Below are 12,340 nucleotides of genomic sequence, written 5' to 3'. Positions count from 1 at the left end.
TCTAGTCATCTGCACTGTATGCATGGTTCTACTAAATTACAATTACAAAACTATGTGTATATATGTGTGTGTGAGCATATATATATAGTCCTTATACATATACACATATACATGCAAATGTGTATGCATATACATATACATATATATATACATATACACACCTGGGATAATCAACATATCAGGCCCAGCCAGCATGGGTTTAAGAAAGTCAAGTCCTGTTTGACCACATTGATCCCATTTTATGACAAGGTGATCTGCCTACTGGATGATCAAAAGGTTATGGATGTTGTCTACCTGGACTTCAGCAAAGCCTTTGATACTGTCTCCCATGGCATTCTCCTGGAGAGGCTGGAAGCCCATGGCTTAGACAGAACTGGCTGGATGGTCACATCCAATGAATGGTGGTAAATGGAGCCAAATCCAGTTGGTGTGTGGTTACTAGTGATGTCCTCCAGGGTTCAGTAATTTGGCCCAGTCCTGTTCAGTATCTTTATTGATGATGTGGATGAGGGGACTGAGTGTGCCCTCAGTAAATTCAAAGAGACCAAGTTAGGTGGGAGTATTGATCTGCTGGAGAACAAGAAGGCTCTGCAGAGGGATCTGGACAGATAGATGGGCTGAGACAATGGCCTTAGTCTAAAACTCTGGCATGAGTTTCAACAGCACCAAATGCTGGGTCCTACAATTCTTCCACAACAACCCCCTGCAGCACTATGGGCTGGGGGCAGAGGGGCTGGGAAGCTGCCCAGTGGAAAAAAGGCCTGGGAGTGCTGGTTGACAGCTGGCTGAGAGTGAACCAGACGTTTGTCCACATGTCCAAGAAGCCCAATGGCAACCTGGGCTGTCCAAAAAATGGTGTGGACAGCAGGAAATTATTTTCCCCCTGTACTTGGCACTGATAAGGCTGCTCCTCAAATACTTTTGGGCCCCTCACTTCAAGAAGGACACAAAGGTGCTGGAGTGGGTCCAGGGAAGGGCAATGGTGCAAGCTGGTGAAGGGGCTGGAGCACAGTCTTATAAGGAGTGGCTGAGGGAATGGGGAGTGTTTACCCTGGAGAGAAGGAGGCTCAAGGGAGACTTTATAACTCTGAATCTACCTAGAAAGAGGTTGTAGTGAGGTGGGACTGAGTCTCTTCTCCCAGGCAACAAGAAAGAAGACCAAAGAAGAAATCCTCAAGTTGTGCCAGAGGAGATTTGGATTGTAAATTAGGAAAAATTTCTTCATGGAAAGGGTTGTCAAGCATTGGAACAGGCTGCCCAGGGAAGAGGTTAAGTCAATAATCCTGGTGGTGTTTAAAAGATCTACAGGAGTGGCACCTGAGGTATGGTTTAGTGGTGAACTTGGCAGTGCTGTGTAAACATTAGGTTAACAGTTGGACTTGATGGTCCTAATGTTATTTTCCAACCCAAATGATTCTATGATTCTAATAGTAATAATATAAAAAAATACTATGGGTAAAATAATATATATTGGTCCTTTATTAATATTTTCATGCACGTTTTTAGTATTTGAATTCATTTTAGAATTATTTAAAAAACAGAGAGAAATTTATGTTAGTTGGTGAAGATAATTAAAAACACCATATGGGTAAAGGAAGAGGGGCAAAAAGCAACATCCTTTTCAAAGGACTTCAGTTCAGTTGCATGACAAAGCTGCCACCCCATATAGGATTTTTTTCAGTGTTTCACGATTTATGTAGTCTACTTGAATACATTATAGCTCTTACTGAGTATGGAGTAGCTATATTATCTGTGTAATTGAATTTGCAGATTTATCTGGTATCTTGTTTCATGACCAAACCAGTAGTTTTAGTCAAAAACCTTCAATCCACTCTGAAGCTATTTTTCATTCCCAATTAATTGGCTCAGTGCAGGTATGGAGAAAATGTCATGCTGACAAACACTCACAGCACTTTACAGATGTGTGGTATCATCAAGACAGTTCCATCATTTTGGAGAATTGCACAACTGGTAGAATTATAACATCCTGAGTACTAGATAAAGAAGTGCAAACAGCAAGGGGCATAAATTCTCTCAAGCAATGTGAGAAACAAGAACCTTTGAAAAGAAAAGGTTGTGGGTAAACCCTTGTACCAGTTTGGAGGGGAATTTCTTTGTGATTCAAATTACTTAGTAAGCATGACTTCAGTTTTATAGCCTAACCAACTTCCAGTGTTATAACCAGCCACTTTACAATCTCCAGATTGGGAGTTAACTTCTTTATGGCAAAAAGCATCAGAAAATGGGCTGCCATTGAGTAACTTCATGAGCAGCCTACCCTGATATGTTAATCAAAGTGATTGGCACCTGGATTTGAGACCTCCAGGTTAATCCAGTTCACTAAGCCACTATGTTATCAATATTTCACCACAGCCCAGTATATTTATTATATTTTTAATAGATGTGCACCACTTTAAACATTTGTTACAATCTCTGTAATTTAAAGGTAAAGAACATCATGGTTATTCTGGCATGATCAATGTTAGATATTCCTTACGCGTTTGTGTTCAGATAACAGAGCTGACTTCAGACACAAGCAAAGTAGTACTCTAGGGTGTCACACTGACAAGAGACTTGAAGTCATAGCTGAATCTGCAGGGAAGAGAAGAATCCTCCAGGTTTGATGTCAGCAGCCCCTGCATTCTGTTGAGTTTTGGTGGTTACTTAAGTGGCAAAACAGCTTTTCCAGACATTAGTCTTAGGGTGATGAGGACAGGCAAACTCTTTTCCGTCAGGAGGAAAACAATGGCTCTGCTACTGACAACTACTTCCCTTTGGTATCTGTTTCTTCTCTTGGACTGCTTCTGCTACGAGAGCCAGCACAAGCAGTGAACTGCACAAGTACAGAGAAAGGGGTTATAGTGAGGAGAAAAGTGTTTTGATGCTGGCTAGTCTTCAGTGTTTTCTCTGACACTCAGTAGGAACATTTGGTAGGGAGGGATATGTTTTTTCAATACTTGCAAGGGGCATCAAGGCAATAGATGGTGGAGCCTGGTGAGGTGTGCAGTCAGGAAGGCTGTGCGGCCATGTCAAACTAACAACATCAGGATATTCTCTTTGTTTTTCCAACTCTGGCACAAAATTTATTTCCTCATGAGATGTTCAGTCACATCTGTATCTTGTTGACAAAACAACCTGAGGTAATTTTTCAAGTATTTGATCTGAGGTATGAAAGGCCTGGTTTTACCATTCTTTCTCAGGTGTATTACTGAATTTTCTCACAAATCATCTCTTCAATTTTGGCATGCCCAGACATGAAATCTAGAACACTCCTTATGAAAATATATTTTTAATCTTTTCATTGGTGTCTTATCTGACATGCAGCCTACCCACAGGAAGTAATTTTCTTTGTTAATATTTAATTTTTAAATTTTGGAGATAAAACTGTAAACTCATATAATTATTTCTAGTGAAATTTCCTCATCTAAACAAATTTCTGTGTTCATTAAGTGGTCTTGGTTGTATTCATGAGAAAAGAAAGTGTTCTAATATATGTTGCTTTTCACACAAGTACAGATAAATTATCTTTTTTCTTTGTTAGACTTTACTCTTTAAAATGAGTATGAAATAGTATAAACTTTATTAAGTACATACATTTATCTAGTTTCCTTGGTGAATTAGGATTATTAGTTACATGAATTTATTGCCTATGTATCCACTCCCTTTTATTTACTGTGTTTTGAAACTATGTCCTAAAATAAAAGTTAGGTTTGTCTTTCTTTATGCAACAACAGAAACTCAGTCAAAATATTGTAAAGATGAGAAAATTTTGTATTATGCATAGTAAATATTAGGTATACCTCAATTTATTTAGAACTAGAGTTCCTGATTTATGGCAGGGGAAAAAAAACCCTCTTTCTGATGTATTTTGACAGAATCTTTTCATTCCTTTTTCTTTCTTTCCTTTTTTGTAAGAAGATTAATTTCTTTCTATTCTTTACTTCTTTCCTTTCTTCTAGGACAGAGTCTTAATGAAAAAACAGAAGGCAGTCCTAAGTTTGTATGATGATTTTGCATCTTTTCTTCCTATCAATAAAGGGAAAAAAAAGGTTTAATTGATCCAACAATAGGTAATGCTATCCCTTTACACTACGAAAATTTTTTCTGCAATAGTGTAATGCATAACTGAATCCCATGGAAATAGGTGTGAAAGCCCGTAATGAATTAACTGTCATTTCAACTGCTTGTATTAAAAGTTTGTAATGTCTATTTTTCTGCAGGAACAGCAACCATTCTTCTATGCAAATTAATCAAAAAAGGAAAGAATACTGAAATGCAATTCAGACACCAAAGACACAAAGCTTCAGTGAGGAGTGTTGCACTGCTCACAAATAAAATGTATTAACCCAACTGATAATTTCACTTGACGTTACAGGTAACCTTACTCCTCCAGAACAAGTCATTTATCCTAAAATTGAAACTTTACCTCTTTGATTCAATTCTGAAAACTTCAACTGTATGATTATTTCAAGATACTAAGTTTTTTATTTTGCTGAGGACATTTGGAGAACGTAGTTACCTAGCTCTCATCTCCAAGGTCTACTCATGCTGAAATTCATATCTGGATATTACTTTCATCTATTTGGAATGAAAATAAAATTATATAAGGAAAATAGGTATTCTCCTTAGTACTCTGAAATAAGCATCATATTATGTTTTTTTTTTCAAAAATAGCATTGAAAGAAATTTTGTTCAAGGGGAAAAAAGTCTTGTGCAGCAATTGTTGAATTGAATGGTCATCTTTCCAAGACTGAAAACTCTTGTATTACTCCTTTACTTTGAATTAAAGACATTTTTTGTGTCACTGCCAACTGTGATGAAGTGAAATGAACACTGTTCAACATGCCTTGAAAACGAAAAGCTTGCATTTACAAAAATACTATCTGTCATCTATTTTACTTATTAGACCTTTCAGCTATCCATATTTCTTCAAAATGTGACCTTCCTTTTACCCCAGCTCTCTGCAACTGTTTGGAAAATCAATGGTAAGTTTACAATAACCAGCATGAAGTTTTACACACTTTGAAGAAGAAAACATTTTGATAAGCAAATGGATTTCAATGTCAGCCTTCTAAGCAGTTGCTACAGACAAATGATTTGAAAGATTATTGAAAATATACTGTCTTTTTAAAAAGATACTTTTCTTCTCATGCAAGGCATAGGAAATTGAATCAGCTGCACTATTGAATTGACTTTGCTGTCATTGAAATCTGTGACCCTGTAGTAAAATAAAATCAGTGTCCAACTGTCCAACATGTGTAGACCTTGCTGAACTTTTCAACCAAAACAATTATATTTCTCTTTTTCTATTCTATTCTATTATTTATTTTGCAGCATAAAACTTTGTGACCTTTTCTGTCAGAGCAATACATTGGAAAAGGCAGTATGAAAAGTTCTTGGGCAATACAGAACATTCAGACAAAAACTATAATAAATCTTGTCCTTTTCTTCTTGTTTCTAAAATTAAATTGCTACATTATTATTTCTTTTGCCTGGTGAAACAAAGATTCATCAGTGATCAAGAGCTCTGCATTGAGAGAAATGCCAGGATTGTATAAATATCATATTCTTGCTCTATTAGCTTAATGATTTTGGATTCTGTTTGAATGTTGCAATTCAGAAGCTATCTTTGTAAGTTATGATTACACCACTTTTGGATACTCCTGGTGGCACAGGATATATCAGGTGGAAGCAGCTGCAAAGAGTAAAGTCAGTAATTAACCAAACATATTTCAAAGCAGAAATTTTTCACTGTATTAGTTTCAAAAGCTGTAGTGGCTGCTGAGGTAGGATTCATAAGAAACAGCAAATACATAGCTGAAAGCCCTGTGATCAAGTGTTGTAATGTAACTTAAATACACAGATACAAGTCTGTTAAGACTGCATGCAACAATGGATGCAAATGCAAGATCTATAAGTCCGTTGTTTGCTTACTGGAGAAGGTAATAGGACACGTGAGAGAGGGAGACGAAGTTCTTACGAAGTCTGTCTAACTATTTGGTAAATTTGCAAAATATCAGTCCCACTTATAATGCCAGGGACCTTTCCTTACAAGACAGTTTTGTTCGATGGAGATCTATGATAACATGAAAAATTCTCACGCTTCTTTTCTCTTGCGCTGTTCCATCAGGCTTGAATCTCACTAGCTTCTCCAACCTTCTCTAGCTACATCAATTGTTTAAATAATATGAATTTCCCCTCTGTCTTGGCATTCAGGCATTTTTTCATGTAATATTCTCATAAGAGAATGTGTCAGGGAAGAGAAGAACATGGACTTGGCTAAGAAATATATTACACAGAGACCTCCTTTATGAGAGAGTGCAGTATTTGGAAAATCCTTTCATTCAAAATCCTCAGGAAAGAGTTTTCAAGAATTTCCACAGATTTTTGTTTTATATGCTCACCTTTTTGCAGAAGAAATCCCCTCAGTTAATTTGTGAAGGTGAAAGACTGAAAGATAATTTTGTTGGTTCATTATCTTCTCATTTCTAACACTTAAGAAGACTCCTTTGGTCATTGTCAAAGAGGTTCTTCTACTGTTCATATTTACATTTACATTATAAATTTGTAATTTTCTGATTAGCATTCAGGAGGCCAGGAGCAATCAGCCAAAAATCTATACTGTATAAAATATGATGGTATCTTTGTTTTCCTACACCTTGTTTTCCTTCCCAGTAAGAACGTGAGCATTGCAAACAAAAAAAAGTTAAGTGGAAATTACTATGAGGCAAATTTAACAGAAGCTTTTCATCTGAGCTAGAAAACAGTGAAATTTAGATGTGAGAAGGTACCAATGTACCAAACAACAGTGTTAAAAAACTCATGTGTTTTATGTAATTCCTAGTTTTAGTAGAACACATCAAGTGTTTCACAACTAATTTTTTGCTATTGGATGGGAATAGTTTAAATAATAAAAATTTGGGGGTTTTAGCAGAAACAATTGATTTGATGACAAAATGTTAGATGACATTTTGGGAAATGGAAAATAATTAAAATTAATAAATAATCTAAAAATGGAGTTTTCCCAGTCCTCAGTAAAAAAAAAAAATTGCAATGTGACTCTTCTTGGCATTACATTTATGTTTTAAAGGGTTGATGGAACTATAGAAATATTTTCCCTGAGAATGTGTTTTTCAGAAGTCTATGCTTTTGACTTATGCTTAACTTTATGGTGAGAATTTTGAACCTACACAATTAAAACTATTTTTTATCATAATTAATAAACATTTTCAAAAAGGCACATCAAAATTGTCTCACATCTACTGACTAGAAGCAGCTACATATAAAGTGCTTGAGTTATAGCTTCATTTTGCTTGCTTCTAGAAAACATGTATGTGTTTTGCACGTAATTTTTCCATTTAGTAATGAAAATGTTTTATTAAGATCACAGAAAAAGCTAAACAACTGGTGAATTATAAGAGTCTAAATAAATTGTAACATTTTTTTCCTGGGTATTTAGGATATATTAAGTATTTTTCATGTTTTATGGATTCTATTGAGATCTGGGTCAGGTGGCATCAAAATTGAATCACTTTCCCTAAATTCATTCGAAGTTAACATCAACAGCAATGCCAATTGCTTCCAGATGAGGTTCTGTTTCAAAACTGGATTCCAAGTAACCTGAGTTCTGGAAAAGGTGCATAAGGAATGTCACAGATCTAAGTTAAGCAAAACTGTAACTTTGTCCTGCTTCTTATGCCTGTAATAGTAATGTTGCGTTTAGTTTTGGTGGGGATCATGAGTGAAGTGCTCAAGACAGAAATTTGACAACTACAGCATAGTACCTATTTTCAGAACTGTAATTGATAAGCAAGATACCTCTAGCAGATGGGTACACTCCATCAACAGATCTGGGCATGAGGTTTACAACACCTCAGGCTAAACAGGCAACAGAAAACTCTGAAGAGAGGTACTCGGGAAATTTTCCCTCTCTCTTGGACTTAAGCACCTAAAACTAGGTCTGAATGAGGTGCTTTGTGAAACTGGAATGCATATAACCCTTAGCTGCTTTTGAAGCAGAGCAGAAAGCAAAAAAATCTTATTTGCCTAATCCTTACAGGCCTGGGGCTTATAAACATTCCATGTTGATAATTTCACATATGCTCAAGAAAGTTAAACAAAGCTTATATTAGTTGAAGAAATAGTTCTTCAGACCTGTTAAACTCTACATGAAGAAAAAGAAACACCATTGGAATGGAGTCCTTTGCCTAGGGCCTGGAGCAATGAACTTGCAAGTTTCATTACTGAAAATATAGGGGGTTTCCAAAACTCCAGTCCTGGAGCTATTAATCTAGTTTTCTTATTCTGAACAAAAGAAGGAAAAATTAAGTATATAACAAGAAAAAAAAGTCACAAATTATCAACAGCAAATTCAATGTAAAATATAAATTTCTAGTTAAAAATTTTGATGTCTAAAAGAAATTCATATTTATTTTTGAACCATTTCAGAAAATCTGAAGTAACTTACATTCATATTTCCTTGTTTAATTGTCTTCAGTAATTTTATTCCTTGTCTACTTTTGGGTTACCATGGATATAGAAGTATTTTCCACAGGTTCTATTTATAAATTTTGAACACAAGGAAGATGTAACCAAGATGTGGAAAAACTGGAAGAGAAAAGCACAAAAAATTAAGATGTTATATTGTTGAGGATTGTGTTATATCTCAAATGTATATATGTCGTCTCTTTCTGTACTGAGCATTGTATTCCAAATTCCAGCTTTTACTATTACTGTCTAAAAAAATAACCCTTAGACTGACAAAAATTGGTCAAGGAAAGTAAACCTGAGACCTGAATTTTCAGATGAGAATTGTGATATCTGATAAGAAGAGAGAAGGCATTGTCAGTCAACTTGGTTCATATTATTTTTTCATAAATTACATTAATACCTTGAGATAGTAATACATATAGATACATATGTATTTATAAATATTCATAAGTATACTTTTAATAATATAAATGCAGATTAAGTAGCAGAATCTATGATTAGTATATAATATAGGTACACATATACAATCTACATTCTATTCTATCATGACATCACAAGAACCCACCTGACTAATCTATGGATGTAATATCTATCACATATAGGCATATATATTTGTGCCTTAATGCCAAGAAAATCTGTGTGAAACAGCTGCAGTTTTCTGTTCTTAAATTGCATGGATGTTTTCTCTCAGGTGAAACTTTGACATTTGTACCTTCATAAAATCACCAGGACAGGTGATAATTGCTGCTTTGAAATAGCTCAGAGAAGCTGTTTGGAAGGTTCTCAAGAAGAAAGACATCATGTGGTGGCCAAATGAGCATTCTGACATCGTTTTTTTTTTTTCTCTTTAGAAATGGCTGAGAAGAAGCCAAAGACTTGGCTACATTGTGATCTTTTCAGTATGAACTGAAGGATGATGCAAAGCAAATGTGGACCTTCCTTTGAAAACCAATCCTGATTTCTTAAAGGAAACCATGTTTTTCTACACAGCTTAATACAGTAGTTTATTGGTGTATACTTTTGTTCTGTAAAATATGGTTTTGAAAGATTGTTGCACACAGTACATAATATAAAACACTTATATTAAGGACCATTAAAGAGAACTTAGAGAGAGAAACTTTAAAGACATACAGTATGACCTGGAGTTTGGTTTTGCCCAAACAAGTCCTAAGACTGTCAGCTCTTTTTTTGAAAGTGTCACTGCCTCCTTTTGTGCAGCGCTGAAAGTATAGCTGCAATTCTTGACTTGATGACTTCATGCCATAAAGGTGCCCTCCACTGCAGTGCAGCAACAACCATTCCACTACTAAAATAGAGCACCACCCCTGGAAAAGTTGCCAAATTAAAACAAAAGGATGGAAAATGAGTTGGTTTAAAGACTGAAAGATGAAGTTCCAATCTTTATATTTTCAAATGTCTGGTTTTAATACTTTTAAGAACAGCTAAGATAAAAGTTTTAATAATGGTGATATTTTAAGAAAATGAAGATATTAAAGAAAAGTAATGAAACTGAGGAAAACTGGACTTTTTTGGGGTTTCGGTCTCCTTTTTGGCTGGAAGTACTTTTAAAAGTTGATGCTGCAAATAATCAAAAAGACTATTTTGAATGTGTCTCCTATGATGTCCAAGCAGGTCACACTGAAATTAACCTTTAGTGAGGACAATTTTAGATTTTTTTAAAATCATCTGAATATTCTTCATAATTAGATTCATGTGGAAAGTATAACAAATCAGAAAGTCATGCACAGGACATAGTAATGGAAAATATCTTGTGATATTCATAGACTCATTGAATGATTTGGTTTGGTTTGGTTTGGTTTGATAGGGACCTTAAAGATCGTATGCTTCCAACCTCACCTGCTGTGGGCAGGGACATCTCACTCTAGACCATTCCCTGATCTCTAGTGAAGAGAAATACAGCACATAAATCCTATATGGTGAAAGGTAACATAAAAAGAATATTATTACCTTTATTTCTGACAATTGCTTTTAATCATCTGAACTATCAACTACTTTGGGAAATCACGGAATCTTAACATTTATATAGAATTTTTTGAAAGTGTGTTAGGGAAAATAATAAAAGAAAATTCAATATTTATAAAAGGTTAAGCTTTAAATAAATAACTTAATTTTAAAACAAAACAGTTTTGCTTTTGTATTTACATAGATTATGGCACTCAGGGCAGCAATATGGACAAATTCACTTTCATCCAGATACTTTGCCTTGCAACTGTTACTTACCCAGACACTAATAACTAGTTTTCAGATGAATATTGATCGTTTATACATCAGTGTATATGATTGTTTTATGTTTTTTTCTTAAGCTGTAAAATCACACTAAACCACAAAATGCCTTTCTAATATGGCTGAATTTTTGCATGGATAATTGCACCAAAAGTGTTCATAATAAGGAGCAAGATTAAAGATATATTTCCCATAATTTGGGTTTTTTAAATTCCCCTTTCTATTACCTGTTATAGTGAAGATGTTTTCACATTTTTGGTTGGGGTTTTTTAATGTTTTTATAAAGGAATTAATTTAGAGCTGGCTGAATCTTATAAAGTGGTTTTCATAAATACTCTTTTAAATTGAAAGTCAGATCCATCACATATTATGCCTCTCCTATTTGTTATCACTGTTTTCTTCTGGTATGTGTGATGAAATCTATTTGCTTTTCACAGCACTTGAGTCAGAAATGTTGCTGGGTGAGAGCTAAACAGAGAGACAATCTCCTACAAAAGCCGACAGAAATTGCAGCAGCTAGAAATCAAATTGATCTGAATAAGATAAGAAAAATGTGTATCTTTCTGAGTTTAAACAACAATCTTCCATCTTCATCTTCCACAAGGGGGTTCAAACTCTTATCTTTGACTTAGAGGTGAATGAGGTATGCTGCAATTCAGAATTTCAAGCTCTGGGGTCAAGATACTTAACCTTGAGCTCACTGAGAGGATAATCAGGTACTTCTGATGAGGCTGGCACAGCTGACACATGGCCTGTGCTAAGTAGATGAAAGTTGGGAAGAACTGTAGGTCAGAAGCGATTATAAAACAACAGGAGGATAAATGGTGCTGCAAGTAAGATGTTAAAATAGCATCATAGCAGAAAATATATTGACACAAGAATGAGGAGCAACTTAACTAGTCAGTGGCTTCTGAGGAGGCCATGGTCAGGGGAAAAAAAATAAAAACCAATCAAACCACAAAGCAAAAGAGAGAGAGATGTATTTATTCTTGGGCAGGAAAAGGTGACAGACATTCCCAGTATGTGAGGTAGGCAATTAATCTTAGATTTCTGTTAAGCACCACCATTGCTGCCAGGCTGTGAAGTACAAAAAGAGAGAAGGTCACAATTCCCCTTGAGAAGGAGTTCTGCCTAGGTTTAATCACACTGATACCTCCAGAGCTCCACATGATTGCAGGAACATAACAGGTGAAGAAAAGGCGACATAGGGCAAATTAGTAAAATAAATAAAATATTTGTTTTAAAAATATTTATTTATAAAATAAATAAAAAAAATATTTGCTAGAAATTTGGCCCTTTCTCTCTGTTCTCTTCTTGGCTTATATGTGTTTTTTATTTTGTCTCTTTATGGGGAAGTGCATATAAAAAGGCCACAATTTCTCTTAAAAAAAGTCTGTACAGTATCAATAGTATTTTTTTTTCTCCAGCAGAAATAGGTTTTGACCTATAGGAAATGAAGAATGATAAGGATCAGGGAATTAAACAACATCATCTCCAGAAACAGTATTGTGTTTGTTGTCAGCTACTCTACTCAGTTAGCAGACAGCTCTGGGAGCCTGAGAGTCTTTTAGATCTGCACTTGATGGAAAAAAAAGGCACCCTACTC

Source organism: Corvus brachyrhynchos, unplaced genomic scaffold, assembly GCF_000691975.1.
Source record: "Corvus brachyrhynchos isolate BGI_N302 unplaced genomic scaffold, ASM69197v1 scaffold17, whole genome shotgun sequence".
NCBI lineage: Eukaryota > Metazoa > Chordata > Aves > Passeriformes > Corvidae > Corvus > Corvus brachyrhynchos.
This window is presented reverse-complemented; position numbering follows the sequence as displayed.